At 42.5% G+C, this 18297-nt stretch overlaps 1 protein-coding gene across 1 annotated transcript in view; it reads left to right on the top strand.

Annotated features, from left to right (window-relative positions):
- Positions 1 to 18297, top strand: part of LOC311025222 (rho GTPase-activating protein 26-like) — a 71551-nt gene that overhangs the window by 14758 nt on the left and 38496 nt on the right. The gene's annotated exons all lie outside the window — the stretch shown is intronic.

Below are 18297 nucleotides of genomic sequence, written 5' to 3' on the forward strand. Positions count from 1 at the left end.
AGCCTCATTTTTAGGTCACATTGAACCTTGAGTGAACGCTTCTTCCCAAAGCTGTTCCGTCTCTGCGTTAGAGGAGATTTATGGAAGGCCACTTCATGGGCCAATAAGAGACGAAGGCTGGTTGGGTCTGCTGCGACGCTGAAACGAGTTAGAGTGAGTCGGTGATGCCAGGTGTGTTGATTCTTAACACAAGCTCCATTCAAGACCAGGAATCAGGCGTGGTGCAGTTTCAGAGTTCAAGGTCATTTGAGTTTAATTCTAAACAAACCTCTGCATGTTAAGTGTATTTAAGATTGTGTGTGTGTGTTTATAATCTACAATAACAGTGATGCATTAATGCAATATAAATTAATGTGAATATTGAAACCATCTTATTTTATAATAAATCACTCCATGTCCTTTAATCCGCAAACATGTTCAGTTATTGATAGTTCTCTTTAATTACATCACTTTATATACTCTGACATCACTCATCTCTCATGCTGAGACGGATTGATTTGTCTGTTTTTCCATTCTCATTACAGACCACTTTTCTCTATTCCCCGAAATACACAAGACTCTAATTATGTCTCGAGTCGGCACAAAGAAACTTCTTCTCCTCTCTAAATTTAGACCCTTATATAAACTGACACAATCTGTTGTTCTTCTTGTGTTGTTGTGGCTTCTCTTTGGAAAGGAAACAGGGACACAAGCCAAGCAAGGCTTTGGCAAAATGTAAATTAATAGGCTGCAAGGAGTAAACAGTAAGCAAAGGAAACATTAATGGAAGCTGTCGTTCAAAGCTCAGATTTAAAGTTCCTCATTAAGTGGTTTTGAGATGATGTTGAGTTTTTAATCACATCGGTCCTTGGTCCATCCTTCAAATTGATTATGTCAAATCCAGGAAACCCAACGGACTGCAGGGACTGTGGAGGATCACATGGTGATAAAAGCAAATGTTTTGGCCCACAACTGAAACCCCAAAACCACGCTAACGTAAAGCTCATTTGTCTTGCTGTACGCCGTCGATCCCACAACGTCAGTTTCTCATCCGCTGTCAACAGACCATCACATGTTGGACTCTTTATCTCATTTCTAGCTAATGGTTGGTGATTCTTTAAGTGGCTATTGATTAGACTGCTCTAAACCAGTGAATAACATGTTAAAAAAGTTAAATTAAGAGGAATTGCCCTTTCAGCTTTTCTGTAAACTAAGTCTTATTTGTAGGCTGCCTAGTATGATTTCACACATTAACAGTCTTTTCTGCTTAATTCATTTAGGAGTAATTCGTTGTGATGACATTGTATTAATAACATACGTGCAACCCGCCTGTATCTTATTAATTGCTTTAATTGCAACCCCAATGTCCGAATTTGTGGTTTAGTCTATTAGATTTGCAGGTGTGCACATTTACATTAGTAGATTATTAAATAGATTTAGTCTCGGAGCCTGTGCACATGCCTCAACCCCCCTGTCTGACTGAAATGTGCACTATTTGTTCATGGCTGCTGCAGGATACACGTGCAATGTCCTGCCACAACATGTACATGTGGACTTCCTTGCATAGACCAAGGTGACAACGGTCTCCAAGGCTTCTAGCTAAAAAGGAAGTGCTTTGCAGAATGCAACACCTAGGGGCTGCTGGTCTATCAGGGGTTTTTTATTCTGCTAATAAATATCTTATTATGGTCAAAAAAGTTCTGCTTTTGTGTGTTAAGTCTCTCCTTCCATAGAGTGTACTGGTTTCAGTATACAATAGGTTGAAATATAGCATTTTTTGTGGCAATCTGGAGGAGGGAGTGGTGGCTAAAATGCTCGATAGGAAACCAGCCATTTTACTGTCGACTCGTAAAGATGAGATAGACATTTGTGGGGCATGAACCTGCCCAAATGACAGAAAGGGGGATGGAATTTGTAATATACTACCATGCTGCCTGGGGCAGAACGCGTATGTCATGTCTTCGAAGTTAAACTTCCAACTTGTTCCTCCCAAATTCTTTTGCGAGTTTATTTGGTTTGTTGCTCTGTTTTGAACCTCCACACTCCATCATCGTTTGTATCGCTCTTATCTGCGTGTAACGCTGGCCTCAGAGGACTTAAACTGACAAGCCACCGAGCAGAGGCCACTCGGCCACAAATCCCCCAGGCTGCTGTGATCCGTCCTGACAGAAAGAGACGCATAGAAAGACGGGGTGAGGAGAGGCAGAGAGGGAGGGAGTAATGGCTTCACTTACAAAAGAGGACAGAACATGTACTCTCTGTATCTGTGCTATCTGTGCTCAGATAAAAGCCACTGAACAGAACATGAGGGTGTGTGTGTGTGTGTGTGGTTGGATGCTAATAAAGCGTATGATGGTGCCTTCAGGGCTGCTTTTAGTCTCCTACTTGGAGAGGGAGTAAGGAGAAGGCGGGGCGGCGTGTTCAGCTCCTGTATTTTCTCTAATTACTGTGAAGTGCCATAATCTTCTGCTCTGCAGTTTCTCATCTTTCGGCTTCCTGTACAATGTTTGGTCTCGTATTTCTGTCTTTAGTGTTGTCTTACTGCATATCCCTCAGATTTGTCTGATTGCTAAGCCATGCCTGCAGGATTATGCAAATAAATGGACCATTTATGGCGCTTTCAGAGTCGGACCATTTTAAATTCACAGTTTTGAATTTCCATGCAGGCTTCTTGTTATCCAGACTGTGAGAATGACAGTGAAGATAACAATAATTATAGTAAATGATTGACTGAATCGATACTCCATCAGATTAAAGAGGTACAGCAAATTCAAAATATTGGACTTTGCACCATGACATCTAATCTACTGTAAATGTGGTACAAGGGAACCAGTGTTCTTTGGAGAGATGGTGTGATGGACGCACAAGGGAGACGGAGACACAAAGAATAAAAACATGGCCGAGGCGAGAAAGCAAAGAGGGGTACATACAGTATTTGAATGTATTCCTCTGGGTTTTGCCACAGCATCCTCAGGCTCCAGACTCACAGAGATATAAGAGCCACTTTGTCGTTCAAGTAAAGTTAAAATATGTAAATAATAGAAATTTCAGGGCAGGATTTACTGGTGGTGTGGGTCAGACTGCCAGCATTTTTCCACAGAAGCGCTCGTCAATCGGTGGAATAGCTCCAGAAAACCTCTCCCATGTCGGATAAGGGTGTCAACTTTTCAGTCTGACGGTCCTGCATTCCAACACTTCCTCACTCTTGACCCGTCAGATACCGTCAGCGTTTCAGATCGTGTTATTATTCATGTATTAATGAGCTTGACGTTGGCGTTAGCGGTAAGCCCGACGTGTCTCACAAACACACTAAAGTCCGTGTCAGTGCGTCGGTATCAGACACCGAGCGGCACTGAATGAGAGAGCGAGAACACATTGCACATTGTTCCCGCGGTGATGAACCCCGGTTTTAATTTCTCTTCTCTCGCTCTGGTTTTTCCACACGACGCGTGACTTCCAGGAGAGCCTGCGGGAGATTGTTCTCCCTGCACTTGAAATGATTACGATCTTCCCATAACAGGGTAAGTAACATAACATCGTCGCGTTAACGCAACATCACTTGGGCCGTTATGTAGGGACTCTCGGCCTATCTCAACCTCAGCTTTGCCCGAGGCTGCAGCAGGTGTCGGCGACAGCTTGCTCAGACATGCATGTGTGGGCACAGCAGCACACACACACACACACACACACACACACGCTGAGACACACACACCGAGACACACACTTGCCCTATTCGTTTGCCTGGTAGCCATGGCCACGCAATATTCAGCACATTCGCAAATTTGCAAACGACACACCCTGAGTTTTCTTCTTGCTCAAACAGACATATTAGACGCTGAGTTAACAAGGGGTGGAATTCCACAGTGAAAAAAGCTTGCTGGATTAATAGGATTACCCTGATAACCTGGTAACATCTTGACAGGAGAGGTGCGAACAGGAGAGCGAGGGATTAGGGATGAACGAAGAGAGGAAAGGGAGATTACAAGTGGGAGATGCTCGGGCTGCTAAAGGTCGAGGGGGGTTGGGTGTTGGCGGGAATGACTTTTTTGAAAGAATATTAATGTAAAGTCATATTTCGCTGCTTGTAGGGAGAAGGGAAAAAGAGGGAGGGAGAGGTTTTGGAAAAAAAGAGATGTTGAGGCAGCAGGCTAGACTCAACGTCTAGATCAAAGTACAATTCCTTTATTCCTCCTCCTGGATTCTGTTTGAAGCCGGGTTTCTCCGGATACCTCCGGCACCTCCAGCCAATTCTCCGCTGCCACAACACATAAAAGGCAACGGAGTGTGGGGAGCGGGGGCGGGGTTGCTAGGCCGGCTGGCGAATGTCAGATGGCATTGGATACACAGCAAGACGACTTCTCTGTATCTGCTCGGCGGATCACTGGTCCTCGGCCAAGTTAAAGGTTGCCATGTGGTGGCTGTTCAGACTGTGTGTGTGTGTGTGTGTGTGTGTGTGTGTGTGTGTGTGTGTGTGTGTGTGTTCACTGACTCAGAAAAATAAATGGGATCATGGGTTTTGTTTGGTTGTTTTGAGCAAACAGCTTTGGTTGCACTGTTATTATTACATAGCCATAAATCAGTTTTATAACTGTTTTTTTTTTTTAAATAATGCAGTATTGAAATTGAGTAAACTAGAAATGTTTTATCCATTATGCTTTAACCCTTAATTGCAAGCATGTTTTAGTTCGGACGGAAACAAGTCGTCGATGGAGATTTGTTGATTTACGAATAACAAAATGCAATTAATCATCTGCAGTTTTCATAATTATGTTCTAAATATTTGCTCTTTTTTTGAGCCTTAACATGTGCTTTTCTCTGTTTTTACGTTATTGTAGAATATCGGGTGGATACGATGATGATGAACTCATAATGATGATGTAGCTGTTAGAATAATGCAGAAAGTTATCTAACTGAACTGTAACAGTCATCAGTTTTGTCTTTTTGGTCAAATGGATGGAACAGCCTGGTTTTATATTCAGGTGTGAAAAGAAAGAACGAAGCGATCTGTTCAGTGTTGACTGTTTAACGATTCATTCTGAACAAACGTTGATTGACATCACAGTACGTCAGATATATTTCCTGCTCTATGCTATAACAGAATGTTCCCATGTCGGTGCTTAGGTCGAGATTTTCTCGCTGGAAAAGTCTGGATGGAGGAACCCACTTCCTCTTCCTGTTCTTGTTTGGCACTTCCTGTCTCAAACTTCCCCGAGCTACGACAAAGAAAGCAGAGAGGGTGGCCACTGTAAGCCTGGGAAAACTTTTATTAACACATGCACAGCTGTTGTCATAGCGCTGTGTTCATGAATATTTGGACAAATGTTTTGTTGTTTTTTTTATTAACCTGCAGAAAATAACTCCTCAATTATTTTATCTATAAAATGTTGGAATCTAGTGAAAAAATGCCTTTTTGATTGGATTTCCCACCATGATGATGTTTGAACTCTCAAAATACGATCGCATTGCAGAAAATAATAATCTCTTCAAAAACAATAGGTTCTTTGCACTTTCAAGTTCAGGCCTCTTGAAAATAATCGTATTACTTTATTACTTTTCATCTGCAGCTCATTGAATGGAGTTTGCTCAATCGTGATGGAAATGACTCAGTCATGTGACCTAAGTATAGACCTGTCAGATACGGTTGAACGATCAGTTAAAAGAAGTAAAAGTAAGAGTAAGGTGAATTGTTATTATTTATCATATTTCTGTTATTCCCACTGATTTTGTTTTCCCCTACTTTCAATAGAGGGAAGGCTAAAACTGATTCAGAGCAGCAGTTTGTGACTGCTAGCCACATACCTCAGTTCACTGCCAGTTTTCACTATTTTACAACACATTATATCTTTGGAATGTTAATAAAGAATAAAGTAGGAGAGGACTTCCAGTGTTTTACCTGCCGCAGTGATTCCATCCAATAACTAAATGCAAATTGTCAATTTGATACACAAGTTCAAGGTTGATAAGCTCTGTTTCTTTCATTCAGCTTTTTGCTTTCACTGTTTTTTTGGGCTTCTCGTAATCCTTCCCTCCATCTGTCCCTGAAGAGTTCAAGGAACGAGGTCAGGGCGGATTTCAGCCAATCCTGTTAGAGACCGCTGGTTTCTTTACTGGTTAATGTCGCCCAGAGTCCGGGTTCAGAACTGCTCTCCTGTCTCGTGTCATCTCAGATGGAGAAGACTGACATTCGTAAAAAAAACACAAAAAAAACTCCTTAAGACAGTCAGCATTGGCACTAAGACCACATGTGGGCAGCGAACCCACTGGCATTTCATCCCAGCATTCAGTTGTAAGTGAGGTTGGCGTCCATTGAAGGCGAGCTGCCATGCTGTGGAGCTGGCATCTAAAGGGCAGCTACTAACCATGTAATGTTTAAGGCTGGCAGAAATAATAGCATTTATACTTGTAATACAATTTAAGGAGATTGTGTGGTTTTTCATACCTCATACACTGTTTTAGAACATTGTTGAGTTCTCGAGATGGGTGGAGAATTGGTATGGACATTTAAAGGTGTTTACTTGGGGGAAAAATGCTAATATCCATCATAAAAAAGGTGTTACGTTTCATCATTACACTCAAAAATCAAACAATTTGAGATTATATGATGCCATTTCTAAGTTCAAATTGTCTTTGTCAACACTATCCGAGTCCGTTTCTTTGAGTAACCAGTAAACAATGCCTTTTGGTAGCGATCACAGTTCAGCTCTCGAGAGGGTTACAGACCGCTTTGTTGTACGTTTGCGTCGTCGGCTGGAACAGAGGTCAGGATGGTGTCGGGCACAGAGGAGGAAGTGGACGGAGGCTATTTGGAGACGGGCGCTAATCTGGTTAGTGTGGTTTCCACCCTCTCGCTCCGTTCCTTCTCCTATCACCACTCTCGCCGTACATGGTCTGATCCATCATGCCTTTTTATACCGTCGATCGCTGCTCGAACAAATTGTTCTGTTTGCATGAGATGCTGAGAGGATTTTGTTTTGGTTCATTATTTGAGAACACTGTAGTCCGAAGGGTTTCTTTTCTTTTTGGGCAAAGCTGATGGAAAAATGTGTGAAACTCAGCATTGTTGCTTTAGTTTGATTTATTCACAGCCTCGTGACATAATGATAAAGACTAAATGTTCTTTTTCCACTGTTTGTGTTGGCATTTGGTTTGTCTTGTACCAGCGATGACCTCAAGTGGGACAACAGAGTCTCACTGCAACACGCACAGCAGAAGGAAATCCACTCTGTCATCCTCTGGCCTTCCTTCGCAATGTCTTTCACCTTGTGTGTGTGTGTGTGTGTGTGTGTGTGTGTGTGTGTGTGTGTGTGTGTGTGTGTGTGTGTGTGTGTGTGTGTGTGTGTGTGTGTGTGTGTGTGTGTGTGTGTGTGTGTGTGTGTCTCGGTGTGTTGCTTCTAGCATCCCGTGTTCTCCATGCTAGCTGTCAGCTGTGTGTAAAGGGAAGGTCGTATATTCTGTGACGCTTCCTGTGTTGAAGAGGACGCCTGGGCTCCGTTTTCAAGTCATGGTCGTCACGTCGGGGAATGCTATTAGACGAGTGGCTTCAGGGAGCGTTGGACCACTGGTCGTTTTTAAGGGCGGCAACAAATATTATTTTCATTAGCAGTCGAGCAGCCATTTATTTTATTAGATCATGGTTTGTCTGGAAACGAGAATGAACATTACAGTTTCTTAATTTTGATTGGTTTGTCCGGCCAAAACTCAAATGTATTCAGTTTACTATCCGAAATACAAAGAAAGCAGTGAGGTTATACAAAGGTTTCACTGTTTAATTAGTTCCAACCCAAGTCAGCTGATCTGTGATGTGACTACAGCAATTTATATACAGTATATAATATTAATAACAATAATTTTAAAAATGGATATAAAATACAGCAATAGGCATAAATAGGAACAACAGAGGGATCATAAAACATAAAGTAACTGCAGCCATAAAGTCACATATGCTGTGACTGTGGTTGCTCACCTGAAACGGTTTAAAAATAAAATGGTGCGATGTGAATAATCTGAATTTTCTTTTGTTGCCGAAGTGCTGCTGGGAACACATGGCTACTTGTGGTGTCTGTGTTCTCCTCACTTCACAGGAATGCAATAAAACTGACCAAAAGACTTTTCCTTTAAATGTGCGAGGTCAGTTTTAGCCAGATCGGGGCATTTCTGGCTCCGTGTCCTCCACTTGGATTCCAAGTCGGATTGTCCCACATTCCTGCTGTGGATTTTTCCAGCAGCAGCAGCAGCAGCAGCCCGCCATCCACAGGATGATTTCACCCCACAGAAGCTCACTTTTCTGTTTTTTTTTTTTTTAAAGAGAGAGGAAAACCTCCCCGGTTGTCTGTGTTCGCTGTGTCAGCAACAGGCGTGGCGGTGCCAAAGCGGGAGAGAGAGGTTGAAAGAGGGTTACAGAGAGGGAGGGAGAGAGAGAGGGGGGCAGAGCAAAACAATGACAGATAAAAAAAATAGAGAGAAATAAACATGACAGACATAGACGGAGAGAAAAATCAAAGTTTCAGAGGCAAAAACAAAACCGGGAAAGTGAGCGTCCTGCTCCTTGTGGTGGCCAGGCTGCTTTGTGCCTGTTGCTAGGATACGATAGCTATGTGGCCTGGGACAAGAAGAGGGAGAACGTGAAAGCCTCACTGATGTACAGTGTTTCTGCCTTTTATTCCCAAAGCTACACGGATCACCTCCAACTATTGGAGTCGATGGTATAGTCAGCAGTATCATTTCACTGACAGACACTGAGAGTGTTTGTAAGATGCTTTAACATTTATACTTCATGCAGACCTTTTGTATGTTTTTAGAGCACAACCTAAACCAGATTTTTGAGACACATGATTTCAATATTTTTTGGAAGTGCTGAAATAATTGAAACAATTCAGAAATATGAGAATGTGCTGCTTTTCCATGTTTTAAATCATTGTCAAACATGAAAAAAATACAAAGATGTTGCCTTGGACCATTTTGGGTCAGTATATGACAAATAAAATGAATAATCAACAGATGAATTGATGGTGAAAATAATCATAATTGTCAGCCCTACTTCAGAATAAAACTAAAAATCAGAGTACACAGACCGTGACAAACATTTATGATAAGGAGATGACGTTTGAAGTGACACGTTGGAAGTGGCATACAGTGGCAATACCTAATTCACAATATCTGAAAAATATCCGTCTTTTCTTCTTCCTTCCAAACTTCTGTTGATAAGCCCTTTCATCCCTCTTCCTCTTGGACGCCTTCAATCCGGCCACAGACAGTTTGCACCATCTTCTCCTGCAGCTGTTTCTCAGCTCAGTTCCCTCCATCCCTCACTAAAACTATACGACTTTCTTCCTCTGGCTTCCTCCCTATTGCCCTCCGACTCTAACCTGCCCCCCCTTCTAGCCCACAGTTCATTCTAGTCAGGACTCTGTGTGTCATTGTTAGGCTCTTTTTGTTGCCGGGCTTCATTTAGTCATTGTTAATCACTTTGTTGGCCTCCGACCACCATTCAGTCAGTTTCTGATGAGCAAAGTACTATTACGGGGCAAAGAGAGGCCATCATAAGCACAGAGCTTCAACGGAGGACATGATATCATCTTGTTTTTCTGTGCTTTTCTTTTTCTCTTTGCTCCTTTTTTTTTTAAATTCCTTCCAACGGACCTCCTTGGGATGGGCAGTTTGACACTCATTGAACAGGAATGAAGATGCAAGCGGGGTGTGTGCGTACTGTCGGTGTGTGTTTTGAGATCGTTTGGCTCCATGAGGCGGCCGGACCCACTGTATGGGGAAATATTAAAATACGTTCTCATTGTTCTCGGCTAATTACAGCGAGCTTTTACAGCGAGCACACACTCTCGCACACGCAAACACTTGTCCCCGCTCAGTCGCAGCACCGACACATTCAGACGCGATGAAAGCCATCTGCTGAGAGACACAAAGGGAGTGTTTCCAGTGTGGGGTTGGCTTTGTCAAACCCAGTGCTGTGTCATGTGTTGCCCCACGTTTGCTTTTATAAGTGATTCCAAATGCAGGCCTGTGTGTGTGTGTGTGTGTGTGTGTGTGTGTGTGTGAGTGAGTTCTGTGTGTGTGTGTGTGTGTGTGTGTGTGTTTGTGTGTGTGTGTGTGTGTGTGTGTGTGTGTGTGTGTTTGTGTGCGTGTGCGTGTGTGCGTGTGTGTGTGTGTTTACGGTCATGACTCCCACATGTGAGGGAGTTCCATCACTGTTTAGTGTGTTTATGGTCCGTGGAGCGCTGCTGGCAAACACACAAAGGTTTTCACAACATTATCCTCGTAAATATAAAAACAAATGTTCCTAATCTGTTCACGGTCTTTGACATATATATACACACACACACACACACACACACACACACACACACACACACACACACACACACACACACACACTACCACACACACAGACAAAAAGCATTTTGGCACCATGTTATACATGTTTTAGGATTTATGAAATGGAAGGTTTTGAGGTCTTGTACAAATTAAAGTTGCAAGCCGAAAGAACCCCAGTCAAGAATTTGACTGAATCCAGTTTACAAAAAAAAAAAACCCGTATATATTACTTTATATATTGGAAATCTAACAGTTTCAGTCACTGTTTTAAAATGTGGACACATATTCCAAACCGGTGTCAAATTTAAGTACTAAACTGTGGCTTTAATATGACTTAATTTCCTTCTTCATTGCCTTCCGTGGTAAAAGTCTTGTTAAAAATAAACCTGACAGTGAACGGCTGGGGTTTGGTCGGTGGGGGGTCTGTGTGTCAGCCTCTAGTTAAAACACCAGCGGGAATATTTATACAAGTGGTGGCAATCAGTGTGTGATTGACAGGTATGTAGGAGCCGTGTTCAGGTCTTTAAACATTGAGTCTTTTTAACAGCTAGCGTGGATGTAGCGGAGATGGTTATGGAGCACAGATTCGTGTGCACCATGATGGTCAGGATTAAGGGCTATGGGGTCAATAAAAGGCTGTTTGGATCTGAAGTCACCTTGAACTTCTAATAGATTTACGTACTGTTTAAATAAGAAGAAACTAGAAGATTTTTATGAATACATTTATATAATCTAATGCATTTTGCCTTTCACATTGTCATTACAATGTATGATGTTTGCCCATTGATCTCAAATGACTTGGATTTGCAATAATGGTATTTGACCGAAATTACACTTCTTAGTTTTATTTAATACATAATAAAACATTTAATCTGTAATCCAAATTGGAATTGGTTTCTGTTTATTGGTCGATTGACGAATCAGTGATTGGCATCAATTCACATTTTAGCCATGCAAAGTCGACCACTTTGGTCCAGTTCTGTAATTAGATTTTTACACACATTCCTGGTCCCCAGAGGATATAAACTAGTGCATCTACGAGGTGGCTGAGGGAAATGTCTCCACTGTTGGATCATCCCTCAGGACGAGTTGTAATAACGAGTTGATCCCTGGACTTTTCGTCAACTGCCATCATCGGGTCCGAGCTTTATCTGTCCCATACTTTGGTTTATGACCGAATGTGTGTGTGAACGCATGTGTGCAGGGGTGTTTGTGTGAAGACTTGGCCACAGCCTGGAGGTTGTCTCCGGCCTCTTGGCAGCGACTTGTCCCGATGACATCTACTGTACAGGCAGCCAGTGTAGCCTTTGGACGGTGATGAGATAAAGTAGAGCTCTGAGCTGTTTTCAGTCTCTCTCTCCCCATTTCTCTGCCAATATCTCTCTCTCTCTCGCTCTTTCAATCTCCGAAGTGATGCCGCCGCCGCTGCCGCCGCTGCATCCAACTCAAACTTGCCGTCGAAACGGTCTTGGATTTCCCTTGTGCCAGGACAAAGCGTTTGAAATGAGGTTTTTCTTGTTTCGGCTTGGTTGGAATACACACTGGCATTCCGTTTCTCAAGTCAAACAGGAAGTTAACAGCGTTCATGCCACGATATTGTGACTGATTGAGATGAATTTATTCCTACTGCGATTACTGGTCCACCTTTAACCTCCAAACATTAACCCACTCTACACAGCCTGCTGGGACTGCACTGTTACCGGGCAGCGGTGGTGTTTTTTTTTCTACTGTGCTCCAGCTGTGTTGGTGGATCCCGTTACAGGCTGAAATGTAACAGGATCTACGTTCATGGCCAGATTTGACCCTAAACACCCGTATATGATCCACTTTGGGCACCAGAAGAAGAGCGATGACATGGTGTGTGTTGTGCGTCGGCCTGGCCCAGTCTGCTCCCCATAAACCTGACTGCACAGAAAGGACATTGGAAAGGGTGACCTTTGACTCCTGCTCCCTCCCACTCACCATGGCAACGCCTGAAAGATCTCCACTTCCTCGCGTGTTCTCACACTTTCCCCGTTTTTGGGGCTTGTTGTTGCCGTGAAAGTAGTGTTTCCTCTCCGCTTAATGACGAGTTGACCTTGTGTTCTTTGTTCAACAGGAAAGCATGGCCATGTGCTGTAGGTTCACGCACAATGTTTGATGATGGAAGGACAGAGGATAAAGCTCTCAGGGTGCCACAGAGATGATATTTGACAGAATTGACCTTTCCGATGCTCTCTTATTGCGTCTGCTGCTCCCTCTGGCTGTCTGTCTCTGTCACACACTTGCAACATGCACATAGAAATCAAGAGTGTTTGTTGTGAGGTTGCTGGTTGTCAGATATCTGGGTCCGTTTTACAGGATTTCACTAATAGACGTGAACTGTTCCAGTCCTTCTAATCTAAAAATACATAAAACATGTTGAATGTGTTGGCTTTTCCTGTGGGAAACAAAACAGCCAGAGGAGCTTTTTTTATTATTATTATTATTATTTTGTATTTAGTGCAACTTCAAATAGCCAATTAAACAGTGAATATTCTGCACAAAGAACATCGTTGTTGTTCATATAATAAAATACGATACGCATTTTTTGTTACAGTTACAAACTTTATTAGAAATTCCTCTCACCCACAGGGCTGGAGCTCTTAAACGCGTAGCTGGAACCGTGCAAAGTAAATGTTACGTCTATATCCACTCAGCACTATATTGTTCTAGTCTGAAGCCACATGTGGAAGTACATTAAATTCAAACAGCATACGTCCCTGCTGGTCCCGCCATGTTGGCAACCACAAAGCAATATTTACACTGTGAAGGGAATGTCTCAAAACAAAAGGAAAATTCTGGAATAGATGTCGACACTTGAATGTCAACCCATCGATATTTAGATGTAGCCGTTCTGGGAAGATACATCCTGCTAAAATTTCACAAGAATATAGGAGATGACATACATTGTGCCAGTGCACTGTATAGCATGCATTTGCAGTCTTTTCACAAATTCCTCTCCTTGCTCGGCTGCTGTGCCTCGTAAAGAACTAGATGGGGAGACTGAAATCTGTCTTTGTCTCCACAGATCAACGATGTGTGTGTGTGTGTGTGTGTGTGTGTGTGTGTGTGTTTGTCCCACTTGATGAATAGGGTTTCTATTCACATGGTTGTGGAACAAAGCTACTGCAGAGTTCAAGCTACTGCTGGATATCCTGTTGATATCACACAGGCCTATTCTTTTGCATGCATGCATGTGTGTGTGTGTGTGTGTTTGTGTGACTGTGTGTGTGTGTGTGTGTGTGTGTGTGTGTGTGCACGTGCATGTGTGTGTGTGAGAGAGAGAGTCAATACACACAGCAGTCGTTGTAACAGTGCTGCTACATGGTTGTGGTTAATTACAGATTCCTTTTGTGTAGCTTATAGACTCTGTGTGTGTGTGTGTGTGTGTGTGTTTGTGTGTCTGTGTGTGTGTGTGTGTGTGTGTGTGTGTGTGTGTGTGTGTGTGTGTGTGTGTGTGTGTGTGTGTGTGTGTGTGTGTGTGTGTGTGTGTGTGCGTGTGTGTGTGTGTGTGTCTGTGTTTCCACCCTGTGAGCAAGATGGCCCGTCCCAGTAATATTCAAACCACTGTCCTTCGAGTGTCATTGTTAAACGGCACACAGAGCATGTGACTGGCATTTTCAGTGACAGGATTCCCTCCAGCAGCAAGGACCCATGTGACGAGTAAACCCTCTTTGAGAAACGTCTCTGTGGCCAGATGTGGAAAATAAGAAGCAGAGTCGCTGTTTTGCCTCATAGTGACCTCATTTGACCCTTTTGTCTTAACGTGTCACAGGAGCAGAACACCTGTAGTTTCTATGGTTACAGCTGACCATGCAGACGTCACTGTTGGGTTTCAGAGGATTGTGATGTCACAAGCCACTTCTGGACCACTCACTCAGGAATTACTGGAATTATCTGGGAATTATTACATGGAACGTCAATTATTTGAATCTTCTTTATTTGTGTGTAAAAAGTGATGTTTACTGCAGATTGTTTGGGTTATATTTTTATATTCATCTTCCAAATAGGCTTCATTGCTCAAAGAGTTTGTTGTCTTAGCGACTTATTTCGGCGATGTTGCCACAGTTTGTTTGTGTATTTGTATGGGTCTCCTCTTGGCTGGAGCTCAGGAGGGAGTGAAGGGGAGAAGAATGAGGGGAATTCTGTCATACAAGTGTGAAAGAAGAAAGGAAGAGGACAGAGAGGCGAGTGTCAACAGGGACACTTATTTTTAGTTCTCGCTGTCCTTAGCTGTCCTTAGCTGTCCTTAGCTGTCCTTCCTGCCTGGACACGGATGTGGAGACACACACATACATTAACACACTAACCAGCAGTGACTGCATAGCATCATCCATGCATCTTGAATCTGGGAGGCCCCAACAATGTGCCTTCTCTTCCCTTCAGCTGCATATCTGATATTGCATATTCAAGACGTTTCAAATGTTTTCCAACCAACGGTTGATTTTTATCTCTTTAACAACAGACCTACGCAGCAATGCCAACGATGGACTGCAGGGGCAGTGTGGTGCTTCATGTATGACTGTGCACATGAATGTAGAGTATGTACGATGTGTAGTCTAACTAGGCCAGGGTTGGACACAAAGAGCAAGAGTCAGGCTAAGACAACGACCATGAGCTTCTAGGGCCCGATCAAATCTGTTTTAGTTTCATTTTTTTCTGAAATTCTGTGATTTCTAGTTGAACTTCTTCAGAAAACGTGTCTAATCATGTGATGAATGAATACAATTTCAACAATGCATAAGGACGTATTCAAAATTTGAATATCCATGAACACAACATTGCACTATTTTTATTTTTTTTATTTTTTTTTTTTAGAAAAAAGTGATTCTGTAAAAGAAAATGCTTTAAATGTAGCTATGAGTCATTGGCAACACCAATATCTGAGGATTCTAGTGGGACGCTCCAAAAACTACTATTACACTAAACGCCTCAAAGGGCCTCTTGGACATGACTGTGTGTGTGTGTGTGTGTGTGTGTGTGTGTGTGTGTGTGTGTGTGTGTGTGTGTGTGTGTGTGTGTGTGTGTGTGTGTGTGTGTGTGTGTGTGTGTGTGTGTGTGTGTCTTCGATGCGGTGAAAAAATTGCTTATAATGGTCGAGCTAAACCCTGATTTTCATTAATTGTAACCACATTTTGGCAAATTCCACGATGTTAGGGTTTTTAAATCTGATGCCATTTTTAACATCGAGTTCCACAACTGTGTTTTCTGCATGGTGTAAATCATAGCGCCCTATCAACCTCTGTATGTCCTCATTTCCTGTCATCTCTCTACCGCTGTTAGCAGGGTACGCCCTTAAAAAGGCCCCCAGGTTCCATACTTTACTACGTCTCTGATATCATATGACACGCTAACCAGTCCTTTTAATGTTGCTCCTCTCTAAGCTGGGCTTGAACTTGAATTATTGCAATGAAATAACTACAGTACCATAAATGGTAGGGCACCAGTGCTCTCTACATCTGTTCATTCTTTTACCCCAACGCTTCTCTGGACAATGTGCTTGTTGGAGCGTGTCATTCTCTCTTTATTTTGTAGTAATCCATTTGTGTTGGCCAGCAATGTGTTTTTGATTTAAAAACATAATCTGAGTGCGCTGAGAGCCTGCTTTGTGCTGATCTCTGTGTGTGTGTGTGTGTGTGTGTGTGTGTACAGATGTATGAACGTATCTGTAGCTATGGGGAGCAATATGAAGTGCATGATGTATCTGCCAAGACGTGCCAGAAAAAAAAATGTTACCTCATCACGTCGGTTGCCAAAATGCACAGTGAGACATCGGCCAAGGGCACGTCAGCTAAACACACATGCAGCTCACGACCATGTTATTCATCACGGTTTTGACGAACGCAACCTAAACTGATTGCTTCTAAATTAGAATAAAGTTTTTCTTCACAGTCCTCAGGGGATCTACTCGGTGCTGCACACATTTTTTATTATCATTTCAGTGCAACACATGTAGGTAAAATCAGTGAGAAGGCAGGACAATCAAATTATTTTCAAGCTTTTGAGACAGAGTCAGCTAAATTTAAGTAACTACACTAAACAGACTATTTTACACTCTAAAGTTTACACACGTCACAACACTAAAGACTCGTCTCCCAGATCACTTCCACGGCACGAAATAGAAACCGACTGTGACTCTGAATGACTTGGATGCTCATTTTTACTGGTGCATAAACCGCAGTGATTGCTGTACATTTTTTAATGCTCACGTAAAATATAATAGTCCGACCCCAATGTGCCTTTTCCCGCAATCTGGTATTGAAGGTTAGGGAATACTCGACCGGGCTAAAACTATAAAACTGTTTTCATAATGGTATAATGCTCTGCTTGAGGTTTATTTAAAGTCACGACTGCTTAAACAACCACATTAAATTGCTAAATGAAAGATGTTTCACTGATTAAGTTGAAAAAGGAAAACATGGTCAACCATGACTCAGCTGTTTAACTATGAACTGCCTTTTTCATGAGGACGGGTTTGTTGTTTTAAAGAAAATATCACAAGCATTTTGTAGAGTCGCAGCTTTTGTTCTTCAAAACAAACTGTTCAATATCTTGTGATGTTTTCTGAGCTGATAAGAACACATTAAGACAACAGGAAGGAATTCAGAGAATAGAGTTTCAGCAGAGACGATAAACATGGACTGTCTAACCGTGTCTGTTTGAGGAAAAATCCCTAAAGCACTTGATCTCTGTAGAAAGAGCTGGTGCTTCCTGGTAAACGAGTGCATCCGGGGACTAAAACCATCAGCACCAAACCTGCTTTGTGGAGGAGTCCCTCAGAATCAGTGGAAGGGCTTCTCTCAGGACTCAATGATTTTCACAGGCGTTCCAAAGTCAAACAGGAAGAAATTCATCACGGACCGATTCCTCTGCTCACACTCCTGCAGCACTCAGCGTGTTGAAGGTTCTTCAAATGCTTTAATGGCACAAGATTCTGGTTTCACCAAATCAAATATGTTTACGTTTGATGTATCCCATAACTGTATGAACTGTATCCCATAACTGTATTAGGGTGCAGCTACTGTTATGTCTTCTAAAAATAATCATTCACAATCTGCTATTAAGGCTAAGTCTATGGACATGGGTGTTTTCATGAGTGTCACATGCACGCTTCTGTGTCTCAACAGACTCTATATATATATGAAAACGTTAACCAACTGGGGAAAAAAGCCAAAACTTGTCTTCCTTTTACCGGAAGCATTTGTAAATCTGTGAAAACTCGTCATCAGATTTAATGAAGCTGATTAAAAATCCGAAAACGTGAAGAATGAAAAATGCAGTTCGTACAATAACGAGGAAAGTGGATTCATGAAAGCATAGATTCGCGTTAAGCAGAAACACAAAGTATTTAAACATGAAACATCCTTCAGGTCTAATAGGATGTACAACACAGTGATTCATCTTGAAATCAAACAGTCCACATGTGTGAATGCAAAAAAGGGAAAGCTACACAGCAGTCGTCTCAGCAGCAGCTTTAATTCAGGGGCTACTTGGGTTGCATCCGTTAATAATCACTCCGCGCCCCGGAGCACAAACTGCAAGGTTCTTACATTTGCAGCGCTGCTGGAATTTACCATTGGCTTCTTCAGAGCACCAAACTCTGGGCGCTCGGTCTGAGGAAATGGAGCGCCTAATGCAGTGAATATGTCAAACTTACTTGTGTAACGTACTATTTAATCATGTTCCTTAGCAGCGCTCTCATTTTCATGTCGAGCTTGTAATGTTGCATAATCCACAACACCAGCTCCAGACAGCTAATACGGTATAGTGGCTTAGCTTGATTAGCAGTGAAACGATCATTTCAAAAGAATCACAAGGCGGCTGTCATGAAAGCTGAATAATGCTCCAACAAGTGCACACGAGGAGGAGTAGCCGGGATAAACGCCGCCTGACAAAACAGGCGGTTAAACTGCTATGAAACCGTGCCAGTAGTGGTTGCTACTAGAAACCGGCTTTTCAAAGTGGAACCTG

Source organism: Eutrigla gurnardus, assembly GCF_963514095.1.
Source record: "Eutrigla gurnardus genome assembly, chromosome: 15".
Classification (NCBI taxonomy): domain Eukaryota; kingdom Metazoa; phylum Chordata; class Actinopteri; order Perciformes; family Triglidae; genus Eutrigla; species Eutrigla gurnardus.